The sequence below is a fragment of the Neodiprion fabricii genome, chromosome 2 (genome assembly GCF_021155785.1).
Source record: "Neodiprion fabricii isolate iyNeoFabr1 chromosome 2, iyNeoFabr1.1, whole genome shotgun sequence".
Classification (NCBI taxonomy): Eukaryota; Metazoa; Arthropoda; class Insecta; order Hymenoptera; family Diprionidae; genus Neodiprion; species Neodiprion fabricii.
The window spans coordinates 28014286-28041361 of record NC_060240.1 but is presented as its reverse complement, the minus strand read 5'-3'; the positions used below and the strand labels follow the sequence as shown (position 1 = coordinate 28041361).

The 27076-nt window shown below is 37.8% G+C and overlaps 1 protein-coding gene across 2 annotated transcripts in view; it reads left to right on the top strand.

Moving 5' to 3' along the window:
- Positions 1 to 27076, top strand: part of LOC124175326 (transcription factor sox-2-like) — a 90905-nt gene that overhangs the window by 13243 nt on the left and 50586 nt on the right. For both annotated transcript variants that reach the window (XM_046555442.1, XM_046555441.1), the window contains exon 2: positions 25907 to 25987. The gene's annotated coding sequence lies outside the window, so the exon portion shown is untranslated. The remainder of the gene's footprint in view (positions 1 to 25906; positions 25988 to 27076) is intronic.

Below are 27076 nucleotides of genomic sequence, written 5' to 3'. Positions count from 1 at the left end.
GTATATTGCTTGCATTATACATGGATTACACGTCTGTATTATACGATCGTTAATTTTATTCGCGATCCATTTCGATGTATAATCGGTGTATTATTATTATTATTATTATTATTATTATTATTATTATTATTATTATTATAGCTGTTGCGGAATTTGGCAAACACGTGCCACCTCACGTGGGTGCGGATAGTCCGATATTCGATTCTTTATACTCTCTTTCTCTCTATCAATCATAAACAATGATTGTAAATGATGGATGCAATGTTATATGAATTGGGTAGATAGGTAGGTGTAGCGATGCAATAGTCACTTAATTAAATAATACAGATGCAAACATCCCGATTCGCATAATTGGCGTAATTTACAGTTTTGTTCTAGTTTATACGTACCTGCGTGAAGTTGATAAAAAAACGTGAAACGTGCCGAAAAAATAGATAAAAATAGCTACGTAATGGAACCGGTGTTATAAGACGTGTTCTGAGTGGAATATAAAAGTTTTGAGAATTTTTAGAGAATTTTTAGACCGTTCAAACGATGTTTTAGTTGACCAGAAAAATTGAAAGTGCTGAAAACAATGGAAAAAAGATCCTTTTCATAATCGCTTTTGATATATGTAAATAATTGATCAGTTGAATAAAAAATCTGAAAAAAATCAGGGTACCGTTTTAGAGTCACGCCAGTTGCTGAAAATTTTTTCAACAAAATCAGAAATGGTGAGGGCCCGACGTTGCTCGGATTTGCATGGAATCCCCCATATACATACAATATTTATGACATATACGAGTAACTGTAGTTGGTATTACATCTTTCGAGGATTAAAATTTCGGTAAAGCATCTCAAACAAAATAACTCTGTCGAGTACGAGCTCTTAATATTGATATTTAAAAGTGCCTATTTTTTTGTTTTATCCATTTTCCATTTAAACAACACTTAACAAAAAATCGGAAAATATTGGAATTTTTTTGTTCTCTCGTAAACGGCTTGACTGATAAACTATCAAATTACATATTCTTATAGGAAAATTCACGCTGTATGAAAAAGTAGTGAGATAGAATTATGATGACTCTTAATCGATTAGAGCTAGGAAAATTCTATCGGTACTTTTTTTTATAGAGCGTGGACCTTCTTATAAGAATTTGTATTTAGATAGATTATAAGTCAAGACGTTTACGAGAAACAAAAGTTCCAAAATTTTCCGATTTTTTGTTACATATTGATTTAATGGAGCAAATAAAATAGGTATTTTTAAATATCAATATTAAGAGCTCATATTTGGCTAAGATATTCTATTTGAGATGCTTTGCAGAAATTTTGACGCATGTTTCGAGAAAAAATATATATATTTTTTTTTTGGGCATACCCTTATATATATACACCTATACGTATCTTCTTTCTCATATGAGTTTATATTTATCCAAGGACAAATTTTTCTTCATTTTCTCAGACGATTTAACTGCAATCAATTTCTGAAACTGGTTCTGCAACACATTCAGTGCGTGTATTTGTCATATGATTCAGTCTTTTTGCAGAGACTGTTGACAAAGTACGTTTGATGCCTGCACAGATTTATCTTTTTTTCTCCTGTAACGTCTGCATTCCATATATATTTCGCGATTTCTCTTATTGTAGACTTCGAACATTATATCCGGCATAAACATCACAAGTCCAATGCTATGTATATATATTTTATTATCTGCAGCTGACAATTCTTACTCATGATTCTGCACGATGGGGAAAAATATTCACACACAACGTCGCCTAACAATACGATATTGTCGTAAGTCGATGGTTATTCGTTTCAACCTGTAGCTCTGCTCAATGAATGAAATCTCAAATCTTGATCTGTACAAACGATACATGTGTCCTATGTATACACGTATATTGTACGTATAGAAGGTGCCGCAAATTGGAAACTAGATTATACCGCATACAATGAGCGTAGGTATTAACTGTGCTGTAATTCATTCGAAATGTACGAATTGACTGTTAGAAGGTTGCAATCAACTTCCGGTGAATCGATACACATTTTTTTTTTTTTGCACAATCCTGGAGCAGGGTTGATGTTCCGAATTTGACTTCTTCCGGATTTGACGCTTTCGGAACTTTTGAATATTCGGAATTTCAACCCCGCCCCCCGAGTCCTCGAGCATGCCGAAAGCAACAGAGTTTGCATCGTGTAGAGAGTGCGATTTAGCCTCAAAGAAAGAAAGAGATGCGTTGTGTAAATTTCGTAAATATTTATGTTTTATAAACATTGTATGTATATATATATATATATATGTGTGTGTATGTATGTATGTATATTTGCACGTATATGCAATACCTTTATACGAAATCATTTTCCAGCAGCTATGCAAAATAATTATACAGGAATGCGGTCAGCGGTTTCTCGTCCCGATTACGTCATTTTTCTTCACGCGTTTCTCTCGCCTCTCTTCTTCGTCTCATCTCGTCTTCTCTGCACTCTTGGCAATATCCGTGACTATATTACTACGAATGCATAACGATGACGATATGAATTTTTCATTACAAGTATCCTGTATTTCTTACAAGCGTTTAATTTCAATGTTTTTCAGGTTTTATATTCTCTCTGTTTTCTTCTTTAGTTGCAATTTAATTCCAAAATTTTATACGTACATCAAAATCAAGATTGTCAATTCATCATCGTCGCCTTTCCTGCAATCAGATGCAGCAGGTCGAACTCGTTCAAGTATATATATATATATATACACGTATGCATCTAAATGACGCGTTTTTATTTTTATCCCAAAGCGTGCACACGGTTAACTTTATACAATGAAAAATCTTACGTCAGATGTTGAAAGAAGAAGAAAAAGGTAAAGAGGAAGAAAAAAAGTGTCGGGCTGCTTGCGGTTTCCTATTTGAAATACCTTTAATCTGACTTCACGTTTCTGAAAACTTGTATATACTTACATATTATATATACGTGTGTCACAAGGCATACATGCATATACATACATGCATATATATATATGTATGTATGAATAAACTCAAGCGATGATGCATTGTAGTCTCAACGTGGTGTTGATTCGAACAGATTCAATTTTTTCAAATCATATTCTTTGAAATATGGTTGCATTATATATTATGTATATTTCTGGAATAAGGTGTGTATACCTTATTCTAGGTATATGACACGAACATTCCTCAGTCAACCATATCCTTGACCGTTAAGAGGAATTCTCAGCTTTTCTTTAACGATCCGTTTTACCGAACTGCAATGAAATCGTCTCACCCGTCGTCAATATTTCTTAAATCACGAATTCGAAAATTAATTAACGCGTTGTAAGCATGACGGGTACAATTATAAATCGTACGTATAATACGGCTACGATGACGTACAACGTCGAATGTGCATACGCGTGTCGTATATTTGTATAATATATGGTCAAGCACCGGAGCCGCGTAGTCTGCGGATTAAACCGCCAGCTGTCTGTCTGTCTGAATGTACCTACGTCGGCTCTCACCTCCGCTATTCGGCTTATAGGTTTGTTAGGTAGGTAAGTCTCGACGCGACGAGATGATAATTATGCTCTGAGAAATTTGGCCCACTGACGACGGACGAGGTGTAATAACGTTTATTCGTTGTTACACCTGCACAGCGCACGATACGCGCCTCTTGCATATTTATGGATATTGTACATAAGTATGTACTTACCTATTAAATGTATGTTACAACAGTGAGGAATTCCTCGTACGATATGCAGCTGTAGAGATATTTTTCATCGTCTTATTATTACCCGAATCGTTTGTGTCTATTGTTAATTACGCGTTATCAGGGTTCGTGTAACGCGCAAAGGGAAAAAGCTGGGAAAATGGGAAAACTCTGGGAATTTCTTACGGCGGGGAAGAGTTAGGGAATTTCGAAAATAAGAATGCAATTTTTAGAAGTAAACTCGTTCTTGTACAAAGTACGGACTGTCGATCTTGAGAGAAAAAAAAAAAAAAAACCATTCCACGTATATTACTTGATACCAATAACTTGCTTTCGTTTTTTTTTTCTTACGGAAAATCGCAGGCTGTTGTTTGTAAATTGATGGTCAGACGGTAAGTTAGTTATTAGGTATAATATTGAAGGTATTGGTATTAATGTGTAAAACAAAATTTCATTAATCAGCGGAATATTTCTGAAAAATTTACTGGGAAAATCCAATTTTTAGACTGGAATACCTGGAAATGTCGCGGAATTTCAGATTCCAAATAGATTACGAATCCTGGTGATGTACGTTATTTTTGCGTGTATAAAATCATGACGTGAGAAGTTTTGTTTTTTATAAATTGAATAAAAAAAATTATTTATATTCCGCTTTAGATTGAAAAATCATGCGGTATTTGTATTTCGGATTAAATGACGTTTGATGAATGTGTTATTAGTGGTAGTCTGTAGGGTTGAGAAAAATCGCATGCCTCTGACACGTAGACGAAAGAGGGAATATAAAACACGAGAATTTATAGAACGTGACGCATAAGTCTGGCATTTTTCTGTAAGAAAATAACCTTTGATTTTCACGTTTGTCTGTAAATGAGTCGAATTGAAAATTGTCAAGTTTATGTATTTCGTGTTGACTATTTTTAAAATTCTTTTTTGTTTTTCTCTGTATGCCTTAAAATGAAAAACGCGCTATTCGCATATGAATTAAGGAGGATATTATTCTAGTCCGAAGGAATTTTTTGTCGGAATTTTTACGTATTTTCAACGCGAGAAAAACATGTAAAGCAATCGGACCAATTCTGTCAAATGTTGTTTTAATTAACATGTTTTAAAACGACCGTTTGAAGTTTCGTAAATGAAAGTCAATTTGATCTACTAATACCGATACTTGAGCAGGTCATCGAAAATAAACCTCGAAAATCTTGTATTAATTAATACTAATACAAAATTTTAACGTTCTAAAAAATGATCATTAGTTCTTCGATAACCATATCCAAGGTCCCTCGCTGATTGCGAGAGAATGTATGTATTTTCGGTTAGTTGGATACGGAGACACATTTCACAGTCAGTGCAGATGTGCACCGGAATATCTACGAATCTAAAGTTGATAGAACGACGTGTAGTTTTTGCGATGTCATGGATATTAGTTTGAGAAAAGCATGTTTCAAAAATCAAAACCAATTTCAAATTTTTCATACATATTCATTCGATTAGGGGAGTCTTCCAAGAGTCTGATCTAATTATTGCGAAGCTGCTATTCCTCGATCGTAAGGATCAGTGCAACTTTCTTCCTTGTTCATAACGCTCCTTGATACGCTTGTTTTGCCTCAAATCGGTAAATAAATCTTGATGCAAGTCTCGTTAATCGGCGTACTGCACTTTGCTTTCCTTGGCTGGATTTTCACGACAGTCTAGCTTTGATGTTTGCAAAATGGCAAAGAACTTGAAAGAACACTGATTCTTCACGCATCTACTTTACGTGACGTTTGTTGCCAGTCAGTTACAACTGCGGTACCCTCGCATCCATAAAGTTACAGAATCGACCCCTATACGACGAAACGTTACGCAGATCTCTATATTTTTCTATTCTTCGCACCGCACATGTCACGCATTAGTTTCGCAACTCCCACAATTTAGTAAATCATCGAGATTCACACATATAGCGGTTTCGCACGCATTACTATCTTCGAAAGCCTGAAAGTGCTAATTATTAACCTTTTCAATCTCATATTTTTCAACTCGATACTTTTGCCTCAATTTTCTTATTCGGGGGGGTTTTCGGCACGCTTGTCACGAAACTTAAGTCTGAATCTGATCATTTCTAAACCCAGGATGGCGGATCCAATACAGACAAATATCATTCAAATCAAAGGTTAGGACTTGGACATTGTTGAGGTGGGAACCTCGGCATCCCACTGTGACTGAGAGGGTTTAAAAAAAAAAAAAAAAAAACGAGGTAAATTTAGAATTGGTTCGAAATCCCTGTGGTAGACGAGAGTGGAAAGAATACCCAGCGTGTACTCTCTCGAACCGTGTCGTGCGTACGGTAACCCTCTCTTCCTCAGTCTCGTCGTCGTCGTCGTCGTCGTCGTTTCTTCGGAGCTGCGCAAGGCGGCGGCGGTGCTTTAAAAAATTATTAGCAAGGTTCGGCTGGCACGTGGGTTCGTTCAACCTCGGCTGTATCTTCGCGCTCACACAACCGGGTGCTTGCTTGCTGCCGTTGCCGCTGCTGCTGCTCCTGTGGTACAAGAGTTACGTTATATACACGCGATCTCGCACACCACGCAGAGGAGGAGGAGGAGGAAGAGGAGGAGGAGGAGGAGGAAGAGGAAGAAGAGGAGGAGGAGGATCGGGGAAGAGGAACATTTACGACGACTACGAGGTTGTGTGCGTTGCATCTACATCCTGCACACATGGCTGCGTGCCTAACGCGTATTTGCGTATCCTCCCCCACCACCAACTCATTTTCATCTACCTATCTATCTATTTATCTATCTGCTTATCCACATATCTCGGCTAGTGCGCGCCACGCGAATATTCGGCGCGACGACGAACAGCTCTGCACGTGGCATCCGTCGTTTGTGTGCGGTTCTCCCACTCTCTCTCTCTCTCCGTCGACGAGTAATGATGCCTGTAATACACACATGCGTGTACACGTTCAACTCACGTGTGCATCGGTTCGTGGATACGTAGGTATGGGTGCTCGGAAATCGCCACCGCGCACGAGTGCGGAAAACGTGTAGATACGTATATTTATACATGCATACATGTATGTATGTATGATGTATAAATAAATATAGCTGTTTGTATTCATATACCCCCTATTATACCGCGACCGATCCGTCTTCCTATTTACGTATATAATACGTACGTACATACATACATATCGTATGAGATACATCGAGTATAGAGATCTAGCCGAATTCATCGTAGATTCCAGGGTATAACGTGTACTTGGATATAATCGATTGATTTCTTTTGTCATATATTACAGAGACAAATATACGATAACCGATCACCTTTCGATTATCCGTATATTATTATATACGATTATAGTTTTCGCATACAATTGTGATGTATGTAAGTCTTGCAGGTTATTTTATTCGTTTGGTTTTTTTTTTTTTTTTTTTTTTATTCCTCTTCCAATTTGTCAGTTATTTAAATTATACGCGAGGACGCGTTTATTTGTTTTACGTTCCAGGGAAACGTTTCGACACGGATAGATAGATCGAATGATGTTTATATTTACCGCGGCCACGCGGTTCAATAGACATGTATATCGATATGTCGTAGGTATATAATAAATGACGAGTAGATTTATTGTTACTGCAGTTTAAAAAAATATTAACAGAAATAAGAAAAATTATTCAATACAATGTCACAGGTGTTATATCGGTTTCTAGTTTCGCGCGCAACGATTATAATTTACGTACGTATATTTATTGTACCGTTCTCTTATACTGATTTCAATTCTTCCGCGAGGTATCCTAACGGCAATCTGTCCGCAACCCCACCGCTATCATCCGGTATATATATATACAATATACATACATATTATACCGTTTCACATCGCACCTTCCTGCACAGGAATGCACGATCACATCCGCTTTGATTTTCCGATCTATCCGTCAATTAAGCCCCAAAAATTCATACGTCGCACATGTATCTATATACAATTATTGCGATGCATGTGCTCGGCCCCGAGTTTCGGAACTCGGAACTCTGTTTTTTTTTTTTTTTTTTCTTTTCGTTCTTTTTCCGGTTACTTTCCAATCTACCGCACAAACCATCTTTGACGATCTACAGGAAAACTGATCACAATCGTTCCTTTTTTTTTTGTTTTTGTTTTTTTTTTGTTGTTATCGCACAGCGTACGTGTAACAGGTATATCTTGAAAAAATAACGATAATTAAAAAAAAAAAAATGTCGAAGTGCGGGGGCAGGGGGGGGAGGCAGACCCCCCGGTACGTCGGACGTCGCACCGATCGCCGGCTTGCGCGAATAAAGAGGAAAATCAAGTGGGAGGGGGGGGGAGGTCTTTTGTCGCGAAGTGGGTTGTTCGGTGCCTCGATTGCGGGACATACGTATCTTCGAGAGAACGATATATACGTGTGTGTGTGTGTGTGTGTGTGTGTGTAATACTGTATAGGCTTATGCCATGCCGTATAACGTCGTCGTGGCCGTGCCAGCAGCGTGGGAACTCTCTCTAGATTCTTCGGCACCCGCCGTCGGCGCTGCGGTGCTCAACTTAACAGCAGCTCGATCGCTTCTTCTTCGTACTATTCGTCGTACGGCGGCGACGAGGGTAACGTGATAGTCACTTGCGTTCTATCTACATGCGCGCGCATGTATGCGGACGCACGTGTATACATATACATGAATATTTCTCTTCCTGACATTCCGTTCGGTATTTGTTGTACCGTGCGATGGAAATATACACCCTGCGAATATAAGAATTCGAGGGGCTGTGCTATGTACTATTGATATTAAATTTATATACGATTCTAGTTTGAAATGGGTTAGAAGATTTGTATGAATAAGAAAGAAATGACGGGGATTGAGATGACATTAGATTTAGTCACTTGGAATTAATTTACATTTACAGAAATGAATTGGAATTTGTTGAAGAGAAAGTGAAATTGATTAAAAATACAGGTGTGGAAATCGTTTATAATTACATGGGAATCTTGTCGAAATTACAATGTAATCATTGAAAATTATACGAAGTCTCATTTGATGATTTTTGTTTTCGAGATATTTGATTAACGCGATTAAAACCGATCACCCTGTGTAAGTGGTTTATATAATATTGAAAAGTACAATTGTTTTCATAAGTTACCGTGTGTGTATTGCCACATATTCGAATATACTTTTAGTCCGAGAACGAAGTAAACGATTTTGGTATACAACTCTATTCTGACTTGACATACGTGATCGTCGAAAAAAGGCGTAAAGTTGAAAGCAGAAAAATAAAAATGTCGGAAGATCAAAGAATAGAAAGCCAAAAATATTGAATCGTCAGACTGAATATAGGATGAAGAATACAAAAAGCCGAAACGGTGGTAAGGTTTAAAATCTAACCAATCCATATTTTGGTTTTAGATGTACTTTACCTCTCTACATTTCGACTTTTATTTACCTCGGCATTTTACATTACGAATTTCTCCAAACAGAATGCCATATTGTGACCCATCTATTTTCTTATTGACATTTTAATCTTTTTAATTGAAAATTAAAAATATAGAAAATCAAAGTATAGAAATACAAAATGTAGAATTAAAAATATAGAATCTGTATACGATTTTACACTATCGAGACGAACTCTGGCGATTCTTCAGGTTCTATAAATTAAAAGTTTCCCCTTTTCAAAAATTCAATTTTTTGATCTTTCCATATTTTACCCTCACCCTTTACCTTTACATTTTATTTTTTAAATTCCGTGACACGGATTTTTGCCTTATTGAAAATTTATTATTGTGACATGATTTTTCTGATCTTTCCACATTTCACCTTCACCAGTGATACTAAATGAAAAAATTAATTCAAAATAAAATATTACGGACGCGTAGAAAATTGTAAAAAAAATCTACGATGTGAAATTGCTTGAAATCTAATCAAATCCAGTTGAATTACATTCACGACGTGTAAGTTCATCTGAAATTCATTTGCTTACTTGCAATCGTGCAAAATCGCAAAATCTCTCATAGGTACGCTAAAAGTTTGAGTGAATAGGTCCCTCGCAACAATTAGTACATTACATTTCACCGAGATGAAACAGTGAAAGTTGTCATATTTCGCATCCGACTGCCGCGCATGCGCGAGCTTGGTTGAATTTAAATGCAGCCTGGCCACATCGGGCTTCATTCTCAGCTGCCAAACTCGGCTTATGGAAGTTATAATCTACTCGAACAGACGAACGATGCAGTGATTCGGGAAGGCTTGTAAGTCTTTGATCGTTAACCAACCGATGACCGATTACTGGACTACGAGTCATTTTATAAACAACTCAATTTCAATTCTCCTCAATGTAACTGAAAACTAATTTCGAACAAGTTGGCTCTCCTGTCTCTTGCTGTCTCGCCGACCAATAGACGTCGATTATTTCGCGCATGCGCGGTGCTAACAAATTTCCTTCGTCGCAGCTTACACTCGATATATGCGAAGGAGTTTTGCCCGTCACCTGTGTATGTGTGTGAGTCTACGGGGGGTGCCTGGTGTTCCTCATCCGCATACATCGATATTTAGTATGTAAATTATAACTCTATTATGTGACAACGTAAGTGCGACCGTGGCTTATTCGCTGGCAAATTTCACAATTTCCTTTGCGAGCGAGCTTTATATCGCTCTTTCTCTTTCTCCTTCCCCTCTCGTTCTCACAATCAAGGTGCAAGGCCACGACGACGAATAAGTTGCCGCCAGTTGTGCTCCTGCTAACTTCTCGGTCCCGTCGCATCGGTGCGTTTGTGCGCTCGAGACTCTCCCTCCCTTCTTTCTCCTCTCTCCCTCTCTCCCTCACTCCCTCTCTCGCTCCCTCTCCATTCACGAACTTGCGATGAATGAGTCGTACGGGAGAAGCTCGCGCGTAGCCGTCCATCCGTCCGTACATCCCGCCAACCGTACGTATGTATACATTTAAATGGATATCCGTATCTGGCTCTTTCTTCTTTTTCTATCTCTTTCTCTTTCTCCTAATTCATCTACTCGTCTCTGCTTTTTCGTCATCAGCTTCCAGTGTCCGTAGGCAACTGTGCACACGTATGAAAACGAATTAGCCACCCAGTCAGGCGTCACATATCAACCCAACTTCATATATTTATTAAATAACCTGAGTACAGGCACAATCGACTGGAATCAAACTCTATAATATAAACTTTTAACAACGATATTAGAATCGGATGTGTTAAATATGCAGACTCGTTCACACCGACTGGTCGTTATTTTCGTCATTCGTTTTTTATCAACATACAATCTATAATTATATGTATACCTGTACATGTTTTGTGTAAATATTACAATTCGAAAGTGTCGAGTTTTTTTTCTCTCTCGTTCGGATGCGACCGTTGTAATAATTCATTATAAATGATCGCGAATCTATTGGATTAATTTGATGAGAAAATATCTTTGAATCCGTATAATTATAGGTGAGATCAGCACGTCGTGCTGCAGAACTGGGTCAGGCGTTTGGTCCCGACACGCACGCACGCACGCGCTTTACAACCTCGCAGCTCGCAGCTCGTCTGTCTTCTTCCGGTCCTCGGTTACGCCACACTGGTATTTCGCCCCCGAAGCTGCGAATTCCTGGTCTCGTTATGCATAGCGCGGTTTCAAACAAAGTCAGAACGATCGCACGCGGTTTCTCAATTTTTTTTTAAATTTTATTTAAATTTTATTTAAGTAATTACGGGTCATTCCGTGCTTCCTATCTTTCTCGTATTTAGCTTATTCTGTTTGTTGTGTGATGATATCCAAGTCCGAAAACGCGACACAATTTAATATCGATACTATACACGATTTAGGATTTTTTAGAAATTTTAGAAATCGGATATTTTTTTTTTTCAAAGTCACACGTTTAATGGGTGCTGGGATTGAAAGTGAGAGGCTTGTTATAATTTGAACCATTAATCTTGATATTTAATGATTCTTTAATGCAATTTTCCACTTTTTCATTCAATTAACGCGCGGAAATGATTTTAGTTATTTATCTAGGGAATTCAATGCTTTACGAAAAAAGACTCTTATTATTTTTTGATAACTCAACTCTTTCAAAAGTTAATCAAAGTTAAAGTGAATATCATGTAAAAATTCGTTTTTTTTTTTTTTTTTTGTCGAGATCAACAGCAAAAATACTAGACTTATTACAAAATTTCCTCGTTGCTGAGCTACATAATTCAGTAATAACTAAAATCCTTTTCGCGTGTTAATTAAATGGAAAATGGAAAATCGCGTTTAGGAACCACTAAATATTAACATTAGGACTCAAATTATAACAGACGTGTTATTTCCTCTTCCTACAACTATTGAACATATGCCTTTGAGAAAAAAAAAAAATAGTCAACTTTTTTGGACCACCCTAACATCCATGCATACATACATACATACAATACCTGCGTATAATGTATTTAAAAAAGACAAATCATCATTCGTATTTCTTCGCACTGTGCAAAGGGTGATTTTCACCGACGAATTTAACAGTTCGGCACGTGCACTTCGGTTGGCCAGTTACGTCGTCGTTGTCTGCTAGATAAATACTGTTACGTCACGACGCGACGATACAGCTGTGGCGCCGTGTTGAAAATTCTGTGTGCTATCAGACAGACGCTCGCTCGCCTTCCTGACAGACTCGGGTCTCCAACTTTTTCGTTTATTACACGCACAGGCATGTGCTTGAGATAATTAAACGCGACGGCCCCCTATCATCGATAATAATGTACGTAGGTACCCTGTAGCAATATCGACGATAACACCTCAACCACCGATACACATTCGACGGGAAAATGCAAGGAAATTAGGATCTTTGAAATATCGTAGGTATCGGGCACACTTTTATCTCTCGTTTGCCAATCTAACTCGATAAATTTTATCATACAAGATTTTGCGAAATACCTCGAGGGCATCCGCATCGCGTTGCACACGGACGTGGTGTCTCTACGTTGTACGCAATTGTATCGTAGACGCACCTTCGCGTATACAAAACCATTGCGAGTTTCTCCGTGTATAACCGGGTCCCGCGCGTCTAGGAGTTGTCTACGGGTCGATGCCCGGCCAGAAATAGCGCCTCGCTCTCTTCAAACGCCGGGCGATTATGTCACTGCGGATAGGCTGTAGGTATATACACCATAACCTGTATCCGTGCATACGTATATTTATTTGTATATATATATATACATGCGTACATACGTACACACGCGCACAAACGTCTACATCTTTTTACACCCATATACGTGTACCTGTATATTTTTTAGGTATAATTCTAGTATTTATACGCACAATTTATAGAAGCCACGTCTCGCCACGTGTTAGCTCGATTCACACATACGGTACGTAAATATATGTATGTATACACCGTATACACTTTATCGTGTAGTCTCCGTCTCTCCGCCGTGTAACGCTAGTAATATAAACGCTGTATATATTTTTATCGTTTGAGAGAAAAAAAAATATATATATTAAAAAAAGAAAAGCTTTCAACGCCGATCCGTACCTATACATTATATTAGCATACACTGATTTTGGGATTGGGATTAGTGTACGTTATTATTGTAGGTTTCACGATGCTAAAGAGAGGAAAATTAATATTTGTCGAAAAAGTTTGCTTTTGGAAAATTTATGATATTTATTGGCTGAATAATTAATACCCTAGGTTTTCTCAAGTATTAAAGTATAATTTATGTAATTTTAATTTACAGTTGATGAAAATAATATACAAAATAAGTAACAAGTGAACGATTGAATTTAGAAATTTTCTTAAGTTTTGAAGTAGCATTCTCCTGTTTTGCAAAATCAAACATTTTCGAGAAGCAGTAACTTTCCTCTGTTTAGTATCCCTACACCTGTAACAATCACACCTACAAAAATACCAGGCACAAAATCCGTCCAAGTACAATTGTGCTATCAAAACTATAATAAAATCGTAACTATTTCTCCCAAGGCTACAAAAGCAAACTTTAAGCAGAGGTGTATATATTTTTCCATTGTTTTCACGCATGACAAATATAAAAATAATAAACTCAACGCAGGCAGAAGAAATTTTTTTGTCACTCGTTGACCGGCGTTATACGCAAAAGTGCAGACGCGTCGCGATATGTGATGAAAATTTGATTAAATACACGTTAGGGCATTTTTTATTTAAATCATTTTCATTCCTAATAAGGTTTCTGCATAAAGTATGATGTTTGGAGTCCCAAAATGCAGTTTTTATTTCAAATATTTAACTTTTTTAAGTTTATATTATACGTGCATATTTTGTAATTTTTAATACATATTTATCCGGGCCGTACACGTTACAAATATCTTGATAATTATCATTTGCACGATTAATTTCAGGATCACGTTACATATTATAACGTAAATTGCAATAAAGTTTCAACAAATTCTTTCCGTACAACTGTGTTAGAATTATGCATCGACAACGTCTTGCATTATACAAAAATACATATATATATATATATGCCGACGGTTTCATACTCGTCTCTCTTTCTCAATTGTTTTGGGCCAGGTGAGGGCTGCAGGTGTGCCGATTCGGCCCGGGGCTTGCGTACATAGCAGCGGTAGGTTCAAGCATTATTATCCTGTAATACGTAGGCCTGCAAACCGAACGAACAAGACGTACGTATATGTATACCACAAGCAGCTGTTGATTCCTTCGTGCAACACAAACTCGAATGAATATACATACCTAACCTACCTACTTTTACGTACGAGCAATAGGTTACGCATCTACGCACGAATTGTGTACATGTATATAGATATACTTAATACATATATGTACGTAAAGCGGGTAGGATGTGCAATACGAAGTCATTGTCGTTCCAAAACCCCGATCAAAGTCGTAGCTGCAACCGGCGATCCTGAATCAAAGTTACGAACGACCCTCTTACACCCGGGGCATGAAATAGTTGAATGCCTAGTCGTCCCCTTCTCAAGTCCAGAATCCCCGTCGCGAACGGCAGATGTCGCGTAGTCCTCCTCCTCTCTCGCAGCTAAAGACACGTGCCGAGAATATATCCGTGTACGACCTTACTTTTACACGAAGCGGGGTTGACGCGCAAGTTTTTTCTTTCATTTCTTTTTTTTTCTTATTTGGGAACTTGCGACGTTCCATTATCGTAGCGTGAAAAATAAGTGGCGGAAAGAAAAGTTTTGAACTAGTCAGAGAGCGATGGCAGTGATTGTAATAATGAACAGTGGAAGTTATTTGTTTGATTTTTTTATCACGAATGTGCGCTGTGAGAAAGTTGTGTTGTTACCGACAAGCTTGAAGGAAAACTCAAAAGTTGTACAGTTCTGTTAACCTTTGGTTACTTCATCACCCAGCTCGGATCAGGTGGTATAATAAATAATGTTCCGCAATAAGGTAAGTGTAGCAGTTATCGACCTTTTTTCGTTGTATCTGTTCGATTCTTAGTAGTTCTAAAATTACCAAAAAATGAATTTCTAGCGTCTGACCCTTTGGCAATTGGTTTCAGTCACCGAGAAATTCATTACAATACTGTCGTCAATTTACAATTTTGGAAAGTAAAAGGTACGATAACGTTGAGCCTAATCGTGTCAATGACCGGTACACTTACATCAGGTTGTCGAATAATGGTCATATACTAAAGCATTGAGTGTGTCAAACCCGCTGTTTACACGTTACACGACGGTGTTTTTTTTTTTCCTTCCTTCTTTCTTTCTTGCTGATGGGATAGTTTTTTATACGTTATCTAGGAAATATGTACGTAACGGGTTCGGTTCCTCGCATACGCGCTTACTACACCTTGTAAAATTATCAAGATTTGAGAACCGCTGCTGTTAGCAGCGCGGCGTGCGACTTTTTGAGTTCCTCTGGTCCCACGCTGAACGGCCCTCAGATCCTCTCCGTGTACCGTACGTACGTAGATACGTATGCATAACCCTGCTGGTTGGTAACCACCTCGTTGCGCCGCCCTCGCCCTCCCGACTTCGCAAAGACAGCTACGTACATCGGTGCCGTACACTGCAATTTTATTTATTTATATTATTTATTTTTATCGCATCATCCCCGACACAGGTTATACATAGGTTACGCGCGGTGCAAGGTGCCGCATTACGTAATGCAACCGTAACATGGGTTATGATGTTTGTTTACGATAAATTGGCGCGTAGTAAATTATGCCTGCACTGTGAAAAATTTCATTTTTCAGAGTAACTAGATAAATTCTGTAAAACAGGTATCGTTAAAAAAAACTGTTCGAATATTGATGGGATTACGAAAAACGAGGTACGCCTAACCATTTTGCGCTATCGTCGATCCTTTTTTGGTAATTGCAACGCGAAATCAGTTTGTGAGGTTTACTATACTTTTTTAGTTAAATAAGGCTGCAACGTCAATTTATTCTTGCGCAAGCGTTAAATTTTCCCAACGGTCACAAGAAAATATAGTAACAGCGATCGTAACGAGAAAAAATAGTAACGGATACTAGACTTTCCGGTAACAGCTAGAAAAACAATTTTCATTTTGTACCTAGACCTGTATTTTTTTGATTGTGGTAAAGAATGAAAATAGTAACCGGAACTAAAAATTTCTCTCAGTGTGTATAATTGCGTTATTGTACAGGAGGTAATATCTATAATTATCCTGGAGACATCGGAATCTTCCTGTAACTGGTCTATTACGGTACCGTTGCTGCAATTTTTACCTATACCCACATCCTAGTTTAGCATGATCGTAGGCTAATTTTATTTCATACTGAATTAGCATTTGGCATTTTTAATTTTTTTTTTAAATTCTTTTGTTCTTATTATGGATTAATTTAAAATAGACCATGACCTGCTTATGAATCATAATATGTATATCGGGTTGTTTTAGAAAAAAATAATTAGCGATTTTTCACCGTGGTACTCCGTAAAAAATTTGTTTAGGTCAAAAGAAAGATTCTGTGGAAATATGAGCGTTCCATGTTACGTGGAAATTCACGCGCAGTTGGTTGTCACTTTTTTTTTCTTAATTTTTAAATGTGCGAAGAAACACGTTGCAGCAATTCAATTATTGTTTCTTTCCTGACATTTGTATTCAACCCAAAGATCACGATCCATAATGGAACGATGTAGCATCCGGGAATCCTTATTCTCCTGAATTAAAAGTTCACATTAAATAATAACTATTTTATGAGATTGAATTAATAATGAAAAGATCGTTGGATACACTTCTCAAACATCGATTGGAGACTTAACATTACAAGTGTGGGTCTTCTTAGTGACGTAAATTGGTATTATGATTGATTTAAGCAGTAAAAAAAAAAAAAAAATTTATTTACGATTCTTCCTGAGTTTAAAAAAATGTATAAAAGTGAAAAGTCAAACGATCGTGAGCGCGATCTTTCACGTAACCTAGAGTACTCGGCTTTTGCCAGAACCTTTCTTTTGACACAAACAAACTTTTCATGGGGTCCCATGGTGGAAAATCGTAAATTATTTTTTTCCAAAACACCCTAACGTAAAGTTGTTTATGTAACGAAACAACGCGTTATAAAATTGTCGAAACGCGAAGGTATAGTTTTTTTTTTTTTAAATTTTTATTTCAACCGCAGCTGCAAGATTTGCAGCGGAAGCTTAAATTCGTATATTCGTTTTTACAATGGACCCTATACGTATATGCATACGTACTATTCGTTGTAAGTTCATATTGTGAAGGAAGTTGGTGCAGGAACATGTCGAGGGGTGGGGGGGTTAAACACCTGGATGATATACTTCTTAAAAGGGGACGAAGTTTTGTATGCAAGACACATGTGCCTGAATCTGCTGTGCACAGTATAATAAATTATTATGGAACGCGGTTTCATTCTGCATGTATGTTTAGTCACGTATAGTATAACGTTAAGTGAATATTGGTATCAGTTATTGTTACAGGGTAGAGAGTTGGAAGAAAATTCACCTTTTTAAAAACTAACGTACGAACTGTATAACAAACATCTATTATGAAATTATAGAAATCCCTTGATTGATTGAGTCGTGAAGTGCGAGCGAATGAAAGCGGTGTTTGTAATACGGGTACGCAAATTTGAGTTGATTCCTGCATTCTGTGTATACGAGCGGTTAAATGCGAGCCATGAAAATGACCACTCGTGTTTACGGCGGAGGTCATCGACACCCTTCCTATGGTCAAATCGAAATATAGGCCATCGAGTAATACCTTCCTAATACATCGACCGTGGTGTAATGTATGTACAGAGGCACACTCGCGCACACACACGAATAAGACAAATATATATACATCGGACAACTATAATTTATTATGAAACCGATTCTTAGGCATTTAAACCGTTTAAATTGACAATGACATACTGCGTGGTTTTCAAACTTCTACATTATTCATAGAAATTATCAATAAATTATCATATTATATGAACAGCATGTACATGTACCATGTATATATGTATATATATATATATATGTATGTTCGTGATATATTCATGCGCATGTGTTTTCGGTAGCATGTGTAACGTATATTATCGTATATGTATACGAACATATCGAGGCGGTGATAAACGGCAATGCGCGCTCTATGAAATTAGCCAAAAATTCAAGGGGTGTTTCACCGAGAAAAACAGTCAAACGAATGTTCGATTGAATTTTTCTTTCCCAACGAGAAGCAAACATTGATCAAAGAACGCTCGAATAATTTGGGGCGTTTTGAATTCTCAAAGTATTTATGTGATTCAAATTTAATACAAAAAAATGTCGATTTAGGTAAATTTTATAACGTTTACAACAAGCTTAGGCTACTGGTCGTACAAATTAAAAGTACACCCTGTACCGTATGCAGTTGAAGATACCGTGTACGTATAATACCGTTGTTACACGCGTGCGGTATTAAAAAATAATAATATACAATGATAATCTTCTTTGCATTATTGTATGAGTTTTAGAACATTCGTGCAGATTTAGTCGTGTTCTACGGCTCGGTGAACGTATTCGCATGCGTATAGATTATACTGGTAACGAGTGTGCATACGGGTATCATACATATACGTATAACGCAACTGTATCTAGGTGTATATACATGTATGTATATTGTATATGTATGTGTCGTATAGGTATGACGTATAAATTCGCGCTCACTGTTCTAAACCGGAAGGAGCCTATTTTGGAGAGTGATGCGCCGATCGTACGGACGTATGTACGTACCTACGTATAAAGTAATACGTAAGCCTTGCTACGCCGGAAGTAATCGTTGAGCAAAGAACAGTATATCTATATGGGTGTTATATGCCTATGTATGTGCAGCGGCACGTTTTATCACCTCTCTATACCAGCTGCTATGCACCTTACTAACGTGACTCCGTAATGCACGATCTGCCCCAGGGGCGTTGCACAATCTATATCATGTATCGTTGTGGTGGGTTCAAGCGATGCGTAACTCTGAAGGAATTTCTACAAGCGTAATGAAATGATTGATTCACGTTATATGTATAATACATTATACGTACCATTGGCGAACAATCGTATTTCGTTGCGTACACATGTATATATATATATATATATATATACGTACACCTAAACATATATTACACTTACATTTAAAAAAATGTCATTAATATCTGTATTAAATTCGTTCTATATATAGAGAGGGAGAGAGAAAGAAAGAGAAAGAATACTTTATTTCAGTGATGGAAGTTTTTTTATTTTTTCTTTGTTTTTTTTCATATACCCTAATTACCGTTTGGCGTAGACAAAAGTCAACATTTACCTATTTCACTCGGTTCGATGCGTCGATTTTGTGCAGGAGGAAACGTTTTGCTTTTACGGTATTATTTTTCATCGACCGAGTTGTTTTGATGTCTTTTTGATTCCATTCTTTGATTCACATAATTTTTTTCGTCTCACAGCAAGAAAACGAACAAACTGGTTAATTATTTTTCAATAATGTAACGAAAGTCTAATAGGTCCGACGTATATTATTAGGGTAAAATAATATCCATTACTTTTAATCATCGTTTTATCTATACTTGTTTAACCTGTTCCGTGTAATTCAAGATCACGGTCATATATGATTATGGATGTGTGAATTAATCCAAGTCAATACCAATATAATTTAAACAACAAACTGGATCAGGTAAAAAAAAAAAACAAAGACGTTCGAAACTTGTACCAAGTCACGAATGTTAGTAACGAATTGAGTGTAATTGAATTCATAAAAAATCAAATTTATCGTACAAATAAATGAAAAAGTGTGAACTCGTAATTGCGCGTTCTTGCATACTTACAACCTATACTATAATAAAGTATGCATAATCGATATATATCCGTATTAATTTTGCTCGACGATTTATTTGGCTGAACAGTATACGACGATACGCATGCGGAGGTTTAACGCGGTGTTCATACATACATGCATACATGCATACATACGTACGTACGTACATGAATGGCCTGTTACGGGTAAAAGGGTTCCGCTTGCATTGTTATGCGGGGGACGGGATGATTGTGAGAATATCGAGACGAGTAAGTAGTAAAGGTCTAGCTTTGGGCAGACAGTCTTGAAACAGCTCTAAACGTAAGCTGTCCACACGTGACCGCATGTGTGTCCCTGCTGCGTTTGGATATGCATATATGTATGCATGTGCAGTATGCGCGGTATTTACGAACACAGAGAGACAGAGACGCGAGGATTCGCGGGACGGTAAGGAAAGAAAGGGAAGGGATGGGAAACGAAGGGAAAGGAAAGGAAAGGAAAGGAAAGGAAAGGAAAGTAAGAGAGGTGGAAGAGAAGGGGGGTGGGGGGACCAGACCCGTGATCCGTCTTCCATGGCTCTGCAGGGCCGCGTAGTGTGCTGTCCGCATTCCAACCGCGGGCCCTTATGGGTCACGACAATAAAATCTCACCACCGCACATGGACAGGTGCGACGTCCTCCTTTCGAGTATTATGTATCATAGATATGATATATACATACGTATACGATATTACCATGGAATGGCCCATATATGTGTGCATTTTATTTTATTTTTTTTTTTTCGTCACACGCGTTTACGCCTTACGTTTTGCACTGTTGTACCTGTATGCGGAAACAATAATACCGTTGACGATAAGGATTGACATTTTTATTTTCTTTGTTTTTTTCAATTTTTATTCTTGCAAAAAACAGCAGACGTTTTTGTCGACTAGATCGATTGAACCGTTCCTCAACCTTACCGTAATCGCGTTATCGGTATGCAGAAGAAGAATTCGAATTGACTCGACTGACGATGAATAATGAATTGTCATCTCATTACTCGTCGAATATGTTATATAGTTGTGAAATATTTCTTGCATGTTTGCCAGTGTAATCTAATTTGTATAGCGTATACTTGCGATATGCATAGGTACAGGTGTGTGTAAAGAATACTCGCAATCAGCGACGTACGATACACGCGTCCTAGCCATTGCTTCCGGTTTTTTTTTCTGGATAATTCGAATTGTATTATTTTTAAACGAAATCGTCGAACCGTTCCGCTGATCCGTCTAAAATCAGCCTCCGGCACTCCGGAATGGTGAAACTTTCAAGTTTTCACCAAGTATCTACCATCGAGTATGTACATGTTATACATATATACCTCGCTATCACGCGGACGTATATAGGTATATATATATATATATATATCTATAAGTACTTAGTACAGTATACGTAAACACTTCTCGATCAACAGACATTAATCATATTTCATTAGCTTCTTGTATACATAATATTAGCTATAATATATATAATTTTATATACATACATATGCCTTCACCTATCCCTAAATCAAATCGATCCACGGGTGTGTATACGCACTGAGAGAAATTTTAAGTTCCGGTTACTGCTCAGTCCTTAACTATTTTCATTTTTTATCACAATCGAAAAATACAGTTCTAGGTAAAAAATGAAAATTAATTTTCTAGCTGTTACCGGAAAGTCTAGTATCCGTTACTATTCTTTATCATTACGATCACTGTTGCTATATTTTCTCGTAACTGTTGCGCAAACTTAATGCTTGTGCAAGAATAAAATTGACGTTAAAGCCTTGTTTATCAAAAATAGTATAGTAAACCTCACAAACTGATTTCGCGTTGCAATTACCAAAAAAGTATCGACGATAGCGCAAAATGGTTAGGCGTACCTCGTTTTTCGTAATTCCAACAACATTCGAATAGTTTTTTTCAACGATACCTGTTTTACTGAATTTTTCTAGTTACTGTAACAAATGAAATTTTTCCCAGTGCGATACTTGTAGACATGGGACATGCCCCACGATTATAATGAATAACGTTGGTATAATACTCAAAGATGGTGTAAATTAATTAAATACGAATTTAACGGCAAGGGTATTACGAGCTGAAAAGTTGAAGCAATTAGAAATTTTGTAAAATTTCATTAATCTATACTCGTATGTATTTGTATACACACATACAGAGTAATTTTAAATAAATCTCTACAGTAATACTTGCAGACGACAGTCTGCAGTGATTCTCACGCATGGGATGTGACTTAATTGCACAGTACAACATACAAGTATAATGACCGTTAGTCGCAGCCTTATATTTCTAATTGTGAAATGCGGAGGGACTTTGTGCTCAAGTTTTACCCTTTAATTTCCTATTCACAGTCCAGTTGATGGTGTATCGTTTTTTTTTTTCACATTGTGCGCAGAAACGGGTGCGAGCTTCTGAGGTTAGATGGTGGTATATATGTACATGTAATACGCCTGCATACATTGTACACCTACCTCATTCGCGGTTAACGAAGATAAGAGAAGTTGGACGATGAATTTACGTGCGTCTCTTCTTCGTCTGTCTCACCTTACCTCACCTCACCTCTCCTCTCTCCTCTCCTCTCCTCATTTTCTTCATCTCCTTCTCTCTTTTCCTCATTTTTCAAGCGTACTGTACAAAAAAGTATGTATGCATACATACGTAAGTACAACAGGAGCGTACACGTGCCCGTGCATCCGTCTCTTTCGTCCGGCTCGAGGGGGTGGGGGGAAAAAGTGAATTGACCGGCGGGTAGAGGGGCTGCACGGACGGCGAAGGGTGGGGGAGGAGGAGGAGGAGAGTTGGCAAGTAAGTAAGTAAGGCCAAGGAGGATAGTAGTCGGCTATACAAGGGCCTTCGCTGCCAAGTGCCAGTGGGAAAGGAATGCGCTGGTTCGTTCGAGAGAGACACCCCCCCCCCCCCCCACCCTTTCCCTTCCCACCCTGTCTGCCTGACTGCCTTGCCTCTCCTCCTCCTCCTCCTCCTCCTCCTCCTCCTCCTCGTCATCGGCAGATCTCTATCCTGGCCTCTATACTATATTTATCATGGCCAATCGCACGACAACTTAATACTATATATATTACATTATACATAATATAAAATATACATTATATTTAGGCTGCAGTGCGTTTTATAGTTTTATATACTATACGGACGTTCGATGGGATCGTCATTTACTACAATTGATTTTATCCTACCTCTACCCCCTCCCTTGCCGGCCGGCCTGTTGGGGAAGAGTGTGGAATATAAGAGAGCAAAAAAAAAAGGCAAACTAACGAAGAAGAAAAAACCTGCGTATAGTAGCCTTTTAAATCTGTTATTAAACATCAAACACGTTTATATACGTCGGGGTATGTACTCGTTGAAATGGTATAATAGATGCCTATTCTATGCTGTATACATTATCATAGTAGTATAGGTTTATAATCGAGATTCGATCGCGTTGATCTTCTTTGCGGCACTTGCGACGTTCACTTTTATTATATATATATATATAATCCGTTATACGGTATATTCATCATCTATATTTGTACAATAATAATTCTAGTTGTAGGATAATCGCGCGCGATCTGATTTAAAATAATTACCCATTTATTGATATGATATATTATATGATACATATTATTATAAAAATAAATAATAATTATTGTACGTAACGCTATTTTATAATATATTATTTATTATATATATATATATATATATATTCAAGTATTACTGACCAAGTTTACACCGAAGCGATCCCGGCGGTCTTTTAATTAGAACAGTTATGTACGGTCCAAGAATAGATGGATTCGTCACGAGGCGCGTCGTATCGCATCGCATTGCGTGTGCACGCATATTCACACGCGTGTACATCATACGTGTTAGGTGTGATTACTCGTCGTCGTCCCGAACATTCAGCGAGGATAATTGCCGTGGCTTTCCTTAACCAGAGCCCCGTTTAAGATAGCGAATTTTTTCGGGAGAGAGAGGAAAGTCGTCTTTATCTCAAAGGTGGTCGTGATCCTCCTTTTTGAAATGTCAAGAAAAAGAACACCGCGATAAATGCATACATCGTTATCTTAGTGTTTGTATACTTAAGAATCTCTGACGATTTTGATACAGGCAATAGTTGTTGTTGTTGTCTATCGTCGGAGATCTTTCTAACGAAAGTCCGCCTAACTAGGTATACTATGTGTACTGGAAACGAAGGAAATTCCCATTCTATGCAAATTCTCAACCGTACCGTAAACGCACCAACGGTATTACGCATACTATAGCATTTTATACGTCCAAGTACAATGAAGGAGGTGAAACAAAAAAATTTAAAAAAAAAGAAAAGAAATAGCGGCGAATTCCGACGACGACGGGGGGGGGGGGGGGGGTCGGGAATGAACGCAGTGTACGATTTGGAATAACCCAACTTTCCTCTTTCCCGTCACCGGGAGAAAATGAATAAAAATAAAGCAAAGAATGAAGAATAAAAATTAAATGAAGTAGTAAGAAAAGAGCTGTTCTCTGCAGCGGGAATCCAACAAACCGTGAACCGTAAATCAATGCACAATGGTTGAATATTTTGTGTACAGGAATAGTACCTGTGATAGTGATTAAGAAGTGTACGGAAGAAATAGAATCGGTAAACGCGATGGAATTCCGGTCTTATATATACTTTATTTATACATTGTATTATTACAGTATATTTATAATTCTATTTTCTCCTCATTATATTCTCGCGGTTTTATAGCAGCCAATCCGCCTCGCTTATCCATATAACTGTACATGCACTCACGGCTCAATCCTCATTTAAACGATACGTGCGTATAATGAGATTATATTTTTTCAAAATAAAGGAACGAATCCTCGTTCAATGTAAATTAACGGTTTGTGAAATTCTTCATTATACATACACTCAGAATGTTGAAAATTAACATCAATTGCCCTCGTCCGACGTTTTGCACGGTTTGCATTCGTTGCGCAACGAAGACCACCGTCGACGATAATGGTTTCGATACACTGTGTTGTGTGTGTGTGTGTGTGTGTGTGTGTGTGCACATATATATATATATATATATATATGTATTGTGTGTCATACACGCGCGCGCCCACACACACACGCACACGCATTGTAGAATTATACGTATAATACACGTAAACGTGACGATGCGCGCGGTTAATCGAAACAACTAATCGAGTCATGGGTATTTATCGAGGAATGCGACCATCGGTCGCGGGTATACGAGTTCACTGACCTTTATTACGGTACATACCAGGGCTAGACACGGTTGACACTCGAGTTGTTACAGCCTTGTCAAGGCACTTTTCTGCCCGCTTGCTGTATATACGTGTATATATACAACATGCACTCGCAGAGACGCGTACCAACCACACACGCCTCGTAATGTATTACACACGTGTATGCTCTTCCTTACAATGTGCGTACATCCTAAGGCACGTATACTCGGGGAAGCAGCGTTTTTCCGTCTGCGCGGAAAACTACGGGAGTATCTCGAACGGGTACGAATTTGTATCTACATTTACCAGCCTGCACACTGCACAGGTACTGTTATAAGTATTGGTGGTGAACGCATACCTACGGTCGCTTTAAAGGTATGCGCCCTGTGTCACGTGCATCGCGATGAAGGAGGCTGTAGTGTACTTATACCTATACCTACACCTATACGTACTTACCTACCCACCTATACGCCTCGGGAATGCTGATCGCTTAACGGAGAATGAATTTATACGTTGTATAGGTGCACATGATCGTTATATATGAATTATACCGCTGCTGCTGCTGTGCGGTATAAACTGTTTATTTTTTACTCCATTTTTCTTCATTTTAAATACAGATGTACAGGAAAAAGCAATTGTCATAATTATTATTATCATCGTTATCACAGCCTTTTTTTTATATTTCATTTTTTGTAAATTTCTACATTTATTTTACAGTATATCGTAATTATGTGTCTGTTCGCTGATAAGTTACGATGAGGGTAACGTCAATAATTCGGTTATTTTCTTCTTACAGATTTTTCAACTTACGAAACTCTCGATAGGAGAAGAATTTCGTCATCCCTAACTAGGTGCGGGAATTCATTGTAACACAACTGTGAGTAAACATTTATACATGGATACGTAATTCGATGCACATTTTTATTTTATTGTTCTCTCCTTTCTTCTTACGACGTATTACAACTGTTGGCAATTAGTTGAATACATTATAGTTATTTATATACCTAACAAAATTGGGTATTTCCCGTCTATCCTACAATTTACAACGCCTGCTTCGTAGCTTGGATGCGATTAGCTTTGCCGTACCATATACTCATATTTAGTCACTCAACTATCGACTTGTACAATGTCTACTCCGTTTGCGTTCGTTTCTCTATAACTTTCGATAATTTTCTTTGATCCAATATACAACGATATAGTAGTAAGATACTATACAGCTGATAAGATTAAAAAGGTGAAGGGGGGCTTTTGATTGGGTCAACATCTACCCACATGATGAACACAAAACCATACAATACACGTTCGTTATACAGTTGTGCGTACACCCTGTGCAAATTTATACGTACATACGTACATATATATATATATATATATATATACGTATATATACGTATAACGTATGGATGGACGAATATATAGATACTTATACGGCGTAGTTTGCCGAAGCGCTTAACTCTATTTAGGCCCGCGATAAACAGATAGGATGTGTAACCTCGAAGGGGGTTACGTAACCGCACAAGAGTTTTCTAGCAGTGCGTGGCTGCTGCCTGGAGTATCTATGTATAATATTATATATGTATGGGATAGATAGAAGAGAGATATATCAGCTGTATTTGCCGGCGACGCCGACGCCGACACCCGCCGCGACGCCGCGTGTCTTCTCTTCTCTTCTCTGTCTCTTCTCTTCTCTTCTGTTCTCTTCTCCTCTCCTCTCCATCTCTTCTTCTTCTACGCTGTTTCGACGCGCTAAAAGAACGATAGAAGAGACGCCGATGGAATCTGTCTCTTTTCCATACGTACATATTTTCCATGTTTTCATCACCGCTGTTCAAACAACAAAAATATGTCATAAAAACGATAAAATTCTCTTTCCTAACGCCTGTTACAATTACGATTTTCAATTATCTCGTTGCTGAGCGTTGGAATTAATTTTACAAAACATCATCGGTACGGTGCACTCGATATG